Source organism: Pygocentrus nattereri, chromosome 3, assembly GCF_015220715.1.
Source record: "Pygocentrus nattereri isolate fPygNat1 chromosome 3, fPygNat1.pri, whole genome shotgun sequence".
In the NCBI taxonomy this organism is placed as follows: Eukaryota; Metazoa; Chordata; class Actinopteri; order Characiformes; family Serrasalmidae; genus Pygocentrus; species Pygocentrus nattereri.
In genome coordinates, this window is record NC_051213.1 from 393,163 (window position 1) to 403,017 (window position 9,855).

General features: G+C 41.8%; 1 protein-coding gene across 1 annotated transcript in view; it reads left to right on the plus strand.

The window, feature by feature from the left end:
- The window catches only part of nog2 (noggin 2), a 2,495-nt gene extending 2,040 nt beyond the window's left edge, over positions 1 to 455 (plus strand). The window contains exon 1 of the mRNA XM_017687994.2: positions 1 to 455. This exon is cut by the window's left edge and continues 2,040 nt beyond it. The gene's annotated coding sequence lies outside the window, so the exon portion shown is untranslated.
- The last annotated feature ends 9,400 nt before the right edge of the window (positions 456 to 9,855 follow it).

The following is a 9,855-nucleotide window of genomic DNA, read 5'->3' on the forward strand; positions in this document are numbered from 1 at the left end:
TTTTTTGAAAAGAAATGAAACAGGACCATGCGTCATTTCCGCTCCGGGGAGGAGCTACTTCCTCTCCACCCCTCGCTCACTCACTGCAGTGCTGCCTATAGGAGATTTTAATCTCGTCAAATAATAATAATAAAAAATAATAATAACAATAATAGTAATAATAACAACAATGATAATGGCAATATTCATAATGGTGACGAGACGTGGAGGAGAAGATTCTATATTTTAAAGAGTGAACTCAGCTTTTGAAAAATCATATAGTATTTTAGTAAAAAGTAAATAAATGTGTATGTTTTATTTATTGTTGTATGTGTTGTGAGTTTAGATAATAAAGGGGGGTAGAAGAGAAATTCTAGCAGAAAATCTACTTGAAAGAAGAGAGAAAATCCAGAAGCTTATCAGTGTAAACTGCCATAATGACACATTTTAGCAATAAAAATGTCTCTGCTAAACTGGCCAGAGTGTGTGTGAGCTGGTAGGGCCACTGAGCTCATTGCTGCTGTTCATTAACACTTACTACTCATATCTAACTCTACATTACTCTACGTTACTATTCAATACTCTGTGTTACTGTTAAATCACTGAACATCACTGTTCACTGCGATTCTGTACTCATTATATATTTCTTTAAATTACTGTTCATTACTCTACTGTACATCACTATACTATAGTTCCATTACTCTACACTACTGCTACCACACTCTATGTTATTATTCATTACTGTTTATTACTCTATGTTACTGCCTGTTGCTCTATAGTCACATAACTTTACTGAAGGGTTAGTCTACATTACTGTTTATTACTCTATGGTCACATTTACTCTACTTTGCTGAAGGGTAACTCTACATTACTGTTTATGACTCTATGGTCACAGTACTCTACTGAAGAGTTACTCTACCTTACTGTCCATTACCCTATAACCATATTACCCAACGTTTCTGTTACTCTGGCTCTCTACATTACCATTCATTACACTATGGTCACATTACTGTACTGAGGGGTTACTCTACAATACTGTTTATTACTCTATGGTCACATTACTCTACTGAAGAGTTACTCTACATTTCTGTCCATGAATCTATGGTCACATTACTTTACTGAATGGGTGCTTTACATTATTGTTTGTTACTCTATGGTCACATTATCCTTTTTTACTGAAGGGTTACTCTACGTTACTGTTAATTATTCTATGTCCACATTATTTTGCTGAAGGGTTACTCTATATTGCTGTTTATTTCTCTACAGTCATATTACTCTACTTTACTGAAGGGTTACTCTACATTACTGTTCATTCCTCTATGGTCACATTACTCAATGTTTCTGAAGGGTTAGTCTACATTACTGTTCATTACTCAATTGTCATATTAGTCTACTTTACTGAAGGGTTACTCTACATTACTCTATGGCCACATTACTCTACTTTACTGAAGGGTTAGTCTATAGTACTCTCCATTACTTTATTGTCACATTACTCTACTTTACTGAAGGGAACTTCTACGTTACTGTTTAGTACTCTATCACCACAATACAGAACTGCAGGACTACTCTGCATTACAATTCATCACTTTATGGTCACATTTCTTCATCACAGGATTAATGTACATTACTTTTCATCACTCTGTGGTCACACTCCTTAACTACATATTACTTCACTTACTCTAAGTACATTACTGTTTATTACCGTTAACTTACTATCTACCACAATTGGACAACAGTCTGTGACTGTAGAACTACAAAGTGCACCTATATAGTAAGTGAAGCTGATAAAATGGACAATAAGCGTAGAAACAAGTCATAATGTTACGCCTGATCAGTGTATTACAATCTGTCACTATTCATTACTCTCTTTCTGTTTATTACACTATGGTTCCTTTACTTTGTGTTACTATTAGATAACTCAGCATTACTATTTTTTTACTATGCATGACTATACATCTCTTTTTACAATCATATTACTTTTCATTACTGTTTATTATTCTTATCCTACTCTACATTACTCTGCTACTACTCATTGCTGTGCATCTGTTGTGCATTATGCCAGGAGTTCACAGTCATCCTGGTGACCCAATACATTTGTAAGCTTTGCCTGCACATCTGATTCATAAATTTAATTAGCAAGCTCCTTGTTGGCTTGGTCAGCCATATAGAGTAGGAAAAACACAAGAATGTGCAGAGCATGGGGTCTCTAGGACTGCATTACTCTCCATTACTATTCCTTACTCTCAGATTGTGTTGATTATACTATGATTCCAATACTTTATGTTACTGCTAGATCTTACATTAATGTTAGCTACTATTCATTACTCTATGTTGCTGTTCATTACGATGAGGCTACGCTATTCCATTACAGGATTAATCTACATTACTGTTTATTACTATTTAATACTCTATAGTGCTCTACAATTCTCCTCATTAGTATTTATTTCTCTGTTTTACTGTTAATTACTCTACATTATGGTTACATTACTGTAAAATTAGTCTACATTACTGTTCATTAATACTATTATTCTAGGTTACATTACTTGCTTTACATTACTGTTAAATTCTTGTCTAGTTTACATTATTTTTCATTAAGCTACTGTACTTTCTATTACTCTAATGTTTGCTGCAATACTGTACACTATTCTACTATATTATACATTAACCCACATTACTCTCTCCTATTCTAATTTACTATCATTTTTACACTACTGTTTATAATTCTACTTTGCTATTTAAAATGCTACATTGCTGCTCAATACACCAATGGCTATAGCACTACATTACTGCCCATTACTATATATTATTGTCTGTAATGCTACATTACTGTCCAATACTATGTGAATTTTACTCTACATTATTGTCAATTACTCTGTTTATTACTCAACGTTACAGCCCAGAACTCTAAACAAACTACCTGTTACTGGACTATTCTTTATTTGACATTGCATTACATTAACATTAATTAACCTACATCATATTACTGCCCATTACTCTACATTACTGTATTTCACTTAACTATTTATTATATTACTATATTATATTACTCTATTGTTCATTACTCTACTTTATTATAATTTACAGTACATTAATGCCTATCACTCTAATGTTTATTTCTTCCCACTTCCATAAACTACTCTACTGTTCATTGAAATATATTACTGCCCTTTAAACAACTAGTCTTTACACTGTTACTGTCCATTAGTATGAATTATTGCCTATTACTCACCTTATTTGGTAATTATTCTGTATTACTTAACTGTACAGCAATTACTCATTACATACTGTCTATTACATTAATATTACTCTACTGTTCATTAAACTGTGTTACTATCCATTACTCTACTGCTCATTACAACACATTACTGCCCATCACTCTACTCCCAATTATTCTACTTTACTGCCCATTACTTTATGTTACTGCCCATTACTCTACATTACTGCACTTACTCTACTGCCCATTACTTCCAATTACTCTACATTACTGCCCATTACTCTACTCTAAAGTGCCTATTACCCATTGTGTATTGTGTTGGCTGCATGCTCAGTGTTTTCCGTGTGTGTGTGTGTGTTTGTGCTGAATGTGCTGAAAGGTTCTGACTGTGAGGCTGCTGAGTTGTTTCATAGATGTGTGTGAGTGATGGAGAGTGTGTGTTATTTATTGGTCTATCTCTGTCTAATTGTGAATAACTGAGGGCAATAGAAGAGAGAGTAGTGGCGTGGAGATCTTCTCTCTCTCCAACTCTCTCTCTCTCTCTCTCTCTCTCTCTCTCTCTCTCTTTCTGATTTATGGTCTTGTGTAAACCCTGCATTCCTGGAGCTTGCACGCTGTTATTTATTGTTCTGGGCGGCAGCGCTAAAATATGACGCAGTTTCACTTTCAAACACTGTCAGTGCTGAAAAAGAGCAGAGCGAATGAGAGAGATAGAGAGACAGAGAGAGATAGAGAGAGAGAGAGGTAGAGAGAGAGAGAGAGAGATAGAGAGAGAGAGAGAGAGAGGTAGAGAGAGAGAGAGATAGAGAGAGAGACACAGAGAGAGAGAGAGAGAGAGAGAGAGAGACAGAGAGACAGAGAGAGACAGAGAGAGATAGAGAGATAGAGAGAGAGACAGAGAGAGATAGAGAGAGAGAGAGAGAGAGACAGAGAGAGATATAGAGACAGAGACAGAGAGAGATAGAGAGATAGAGAGAGAGACAGAGAGAGATAGAGAGAGAGAGAGAGACAGAGAGAGATATAGAGACAGAGACAGAGAGAGATAGAGAGACAGAGAGAGAGAGAGAGAAAGACAGAAAGACAGAGAAAGAGAAAGAGAGATATAAAGAGAGAGAGAGAGACAGAGACAGTAAGAGAGAAGGCCAGACAGACAGAGAGAGAGAGAGAGAGAAAGAGTGGTCCTAGTTCACTCTTTCTTTTTCCCCTCGAGAAGGAAAAAGTGACAGAGGGTGCGAGACAAAAGCTGCTACAATGGAGAACTAACGGTGACGTTACTGGACTATTAATTAGAAAGAGAGAGAGAGAGAGAGAGAGAGAGAGAGAGAGAGAGAGGAGAAGAGAGAGAGAGAGAGGGAGAGAAAAGGGGAGAGAGAGCGAGAGAGAGAGGGAGAGAGAGAGAGAGAGAGAGGGAGGGAGAGAAAAGGGGAGAGAGAGGGAGAGAGAGAGAGAAGGGAAGAGAGAGGGCGAAAGAGCAAGAGAGAGACAGGAAGAGACAGAGAGAGAGAAGGGGGAGAGAGAGAGAGAGAGAGACAGGACGAGACAGAGAGAGAAGGGGAGAGAAAGACAGAGAGCGAGAGAGAGAGAAGGGGAGAGAAAGACAGAGAGCGAGAGAGAGAGAGAGAAGGGGAGAGAAAGACAGAGAGCGAGAGAGAGAGAGAGAAGGGGAGAGAGAGCGAGAGAGAGAGAGAATTAAAAACACTAGAATTAAATATCAAAAACTATCAAGACCCACTTGATCACCAAATCTAACAAGAAGAATTAAATGACCAAATTAAAAAGCTTAAACCTAGAAAAGTCTGCGGCCCTGACAGCATCAGGACAGAGACGCTGAAGAGCAGCAGCCCCAAGCTGCTCTGGTTGATTTAATTCAATTCAAGTTTATTTGTTCAGCGCTTTTCACAACAATGTCACAAAGCAGCTTTACAGAAGTTTGAAAACACACAGTTACAGCATAGATCCCCCAGTGAGCGAGCCAGAGGCGACGGTGGCGAGGAAAAACTCCCTCAGACTGGAGGAAGAAACCTTGGGAGGAGCCAAGACTCAGAAGGGGAGACCCGTCCTCCTCTGGTCAGACAGTGTTTACAGTTTAATAAGCTGAAGACCAAATAGAAGCTAAGAGGATCTCTGTTTGATGTCTGGGTGGTAAAGCTTTAGAAACTGCACTGGTAGAGGCAGTCTCTGACTGAGGCGGTCTCTGAATAGGCGGTCTCTGACTGAGGCAGTCACTGACTGAGGCGGTCTCTGACTGAGTCTTTATGAGAAGTGGGAGTGAGCTGAAATGGTCCCATCCTATCTCAATGCTGATACATCTGGATGGCACAGTGATGTAATTGAGGGTACTACAGCTCAAATGAGCAGGAGAGCAGGTTGGTGATGGTGAGGAGGAGGCCCTGATGGTCAGTCTTCAGCAGGATGGGAGGGCAGTCATTTTCTCAGGAAGAGTAAAGAGACTAAATGAGTTCTTCTCAGGAGTTTGACTGTAATAAATATGATCTCCCCCAGAGTGTGGCCGGTGACTCCGGCAGATCTAACTATAACAGCGTAAACTACAGGGAGAGAACCAGAGGGGAACATAGATATGAGAGAACCCTGAGACACTGGGATCCCCCCACTCCACCGTCAACAAACCTGTGGGATCGCGTGAAGTGGTGGGTCAACAGCACCAACATCTCAGTTTACTATAAGCCTCTATGCCCATGAACCCCTGGATCTCCTGCCTTTATCTAAAGGGGAAGGCTAGTTATCAAAAATAGAACTAAACAAATATGTTTTCAGTCTAGACTTAAAGGCTGAGACGGTGTCAGAGTCCTGAACATTAACTGGGAGATTATTCCACAATTTGGGGGCTTTGTAACAAAAAGCTCTTCCACCCATTGAAGTCTTCTGAATTTTAGGAACCAGTAGAAAACCAGCATCCTGTGATCTGAGTAAGTGAGGCGGTTCATAATGGGAAATAAGGTCTTGCAGGTACTCTGGTGAGAGAGCATGCAGGGCTTCATACGTCAATAAGAGAATATTATAGGAATTTGATAGGAAGCCAGTGTAACGCTGATAAAACTGGGCGGCTGTGGTCAGATGTCCTGGTTTTAGTTAGAACTCCAGCTGCAGCATTCCGAACTATCCATCCATTTTCTAAGCCGCTTCTCCGTCAGGGTCGCGGGAGGATGCTGTTCCTGTTGGAGCTTCCTGACAACAGTGCATTACAGTAGTCTAGCCTTGAAGTAGGCATGTACCAATTTTTCAGCGTCATGTAGGGATAATGCATGTCTTACCTTTGAAATGTTTCGGAGGTGAAGAAACGCTGTCCTTGTAATGTTACCTGTGTGTTGATTAAACGTTAGATCTGAATCAATGGACACACCAAGATTTTTAGCTACTGAACCAGGTTCTACAGAGAAGTCTGCAAGATTTAACATTAAAGCTGAGCGTTTATTCTGAGCAGCCTTTGGACCAAGAAGGAGAACTTCTGTTTTATCTGGGTTTAAAAGAAGGAAATTCTGCAGCATCCAGTTTCTTATATCTTTACACAGTCTCCTATTTTATTTAATCTGGACTGATCATCTGGTTTGGCTAATATGTTCAGCTGTGTATCATCAGCATAGCAGTGGAAACAAATTCCATGTCTATTTATAACTAAGCCTAATGGTAACATGTATAATGTGAATAACAGAGGACCTAAGACAGAACCTTGTGGAACTCCATATTTCACTTTTGTATAATTAAATGATTCATTATTTAATTGTATGAACTGAAACCAGTCAGTGAGGTAGGCTGTGAACCAGGATAACGCTCTTCCTCTAATTCCAACCATGTTTGAAAACCAGATTTGAATTTTTCATATATGTTGTTCTTATGTAGATAGGAACAGAGTTGCTGGGCTACAGCTTTTTCTAAAATCTGCAGCTTGTCCCCTACTCTATTTAACATATACATTAAAGATTTAGCGGTGTTACTGGAGCAATCTGCAACACCTGGCCTGAGACTAAACCACTTGGAAGTTAAATTTCTCCTCTACGCAGACGACCTTGTGCTGCTGTCATGCACTGAAAAGGGGCTGCAGCAGCACCTGGATCTGCTAGAGCAGTACTGTCAGAACTGGGCCCAAACACATCTAAAGTCATGATCTTCCAAAAGAAAGCCAGATCTCAGGAAGGCAGATATATGGTCAATCTAGGAGACACTGGCCTGGATCAAATACATTCACATGATTACCTGGGACAAAAGATCAGTACCTCAGGAAGCTTCAGTCTGGCAGTGAATGCACTGAAAGAAAAGGCCTGCAGGAGCTTGAATAAATCCGGAAACAATTCCACAAGATTGCTATCCCAATTAGAATCTGGACAAAGATCTTTGACAGCATAGTCCTGCCCATCACGTTGTATGGTAGTGAAGTCTGGGGTCCACTCAGTCATCATGACTACACTACATGGGACAAGCATCCCACTGAAGTCCTGCATGCAGACTTTTTGCAGAATGATTTTAAATGTTCAAAGAAAAACACCAATGAACGCCTGCAGGGCTGAATTAGGTCGATCCCCTCTAATCATGAACATTGAAAAAGGAACACTAAAATTTTGGATGCACCTTAAATCAAGTCACAAAACAAAACTGCAGTTTCAGGCACTCCAATCCCAGGAGCTGAACCCACAAAAGTCCCCTGTGTTAACTAGTACAGAGACTGACCACCTCGCTGACCCCCAAAAACCAAAACTCTGTGACCAACACTGCTTCCAAAAGACCAATCAGATTATTAAACAAATTATTAAACAAAGCAAAAATCGCTACCTGGAACATCGGAAAGAGAAAATTCACTCACAACACAGACTGACCTGCTTCCTGGCCCTAAAACACGAAAACAGACTGGCTGAATCTCTTATTACTATTAGGAAGCAGAGACGTATCCTAAACAAATACAGGCTCACTGTGTGGAGTGTGTGGTCACTACAGGACAGGTGAGGTAGAGACAGAGGAGAGAGAGTGTGGTCACTCTAGGACAGCTGAGGTAGAGACAGAGGAGAGAGTGGTCACTGCAGGACAGTTTAGGAAAAGACAGAGGACAGAAAGCATGGTCATTGCAGGACAGGTGAGGTAGAGACAGTAGAGAGTTTGTGGTCACTGCAGGACAGGTGAGGAAAAGACAGAGGAGAGAGAGTGTGGTCATCGCAGGACAGGTGAGGTAGAGACAGAGGAGAGAGTTTGTGGTCACTGCAGGACAGGTGAGGAAAAGACAGAGGAGAGAGAGTGTGGTCATTGCAGGACAGGTGAAGTAGAGACAAAGTAGAGAGTTTGTGGTCACTGCAGGACAGGTGAGGAAAAGACAGATGAGAGAGTTTGTGGTCATTGCAGGACAGGTGAGGTAGAGACAAAGTAGAGAGTTTGTGGTCACTGCAGGACAGGTGAGGAAAAGACAGAGGAGAGAGAGTGTGGTCATTGCAGGACAGGTGAGGTAGAGACCAAGTAGAGAGAGTGTGGTCATTGCAGGGCAGGTGAGGAAAAGACAGAAGAGAGAGAGTGTGGTCACTGCAGGACAGCTGAGATAGAGATAGAGGAGAGAGAGTGTGATCATTGCAGGACAGGTGAGGTAGAGACAGAGGAGAGAGAGTGTGGTCTCTGCAGGACAGGTGAGGTAGAGACAGAGGCAAGAGAGTGTGATCATTGCAGGACAGGTGAGGTAGAGACAGAGGAGAGAACGTGTGGTCACTGCAGGACAGGGGAGTTAGAAACAGAGGATAGAGAGTGTGGTCACTACAGGACAGGTGAGGTAGAGACAGAAGAGAGCATGTGGTCACTGCAGGACAGCTGAGATAGAGATAGAGGAGAGAGAGTGTGATCATTGCAGGACAGGTGAGGTAGAGACAGAGGAGAGAGTGTGGTCATTGCAGGACAGATGAGGTAGAGACAGAGGAGAGAGAGTGCGGTCATTGCAGGACAGGTGAGGTAGACACAGAGGAGAGAACGTGTGGTCACTGCAGGACAGGGGAGTTAGAGACAGAGGAGAGAGAGTGTGATCATTGCAGGACAGGTGAGGTAGAGACAGAGGAGAGAGAGTGTGGTCATTGCAGGACAGGTGAGGTAGAGACAGAGGAGAGAGTGTGGTCATTGCAGGACAGGTGAGGTAGAGACAGAGGAGAGAGAGTGTGATCATTGCAGGACAGGTGAGGTAGAGACAGAGGTGAGAGAGTGTGGTCATTGCAGGACAGGTGAGGTAGAGACAGAGGAGAGAGTGTGATCATTGCAGGACAGGTGAGGTAGAGACAGAGGAGAGAGTGTGGTCATTGCAGGACAGGTGAGGTAGAGACAGAGGAGAGAGTGTGGTCATTGCAGGACAGGTGAGGTAGAGACAGAGGAGAGAGAGTGTGGTCTCTGCAGGACAGGTGAGGTAGAGACAGAGGAGAGAGAATGCGGTCATTGCAGGACCGGTGAGGTAGACACAGAGGAGAGAGAGTGTGGTCTCTGCAGGACAGCTGAGGTAGAGACAGAGGAGAGAGAGTGTGGTCTCTGCAGGACAGGTGAGGTAGAGACAGAAGAGAGAGAGTGTGGTCTCTGCAGGACAGGTGAGGTAGAGACAGAGGCAAGAGAGTGTGATCATTGCAGGACAGGTGAGGTAGAGACAGAGGAGAGAACGTGTGGTCACTGCAGGACAGGGGAGTTAGAGACAGAGG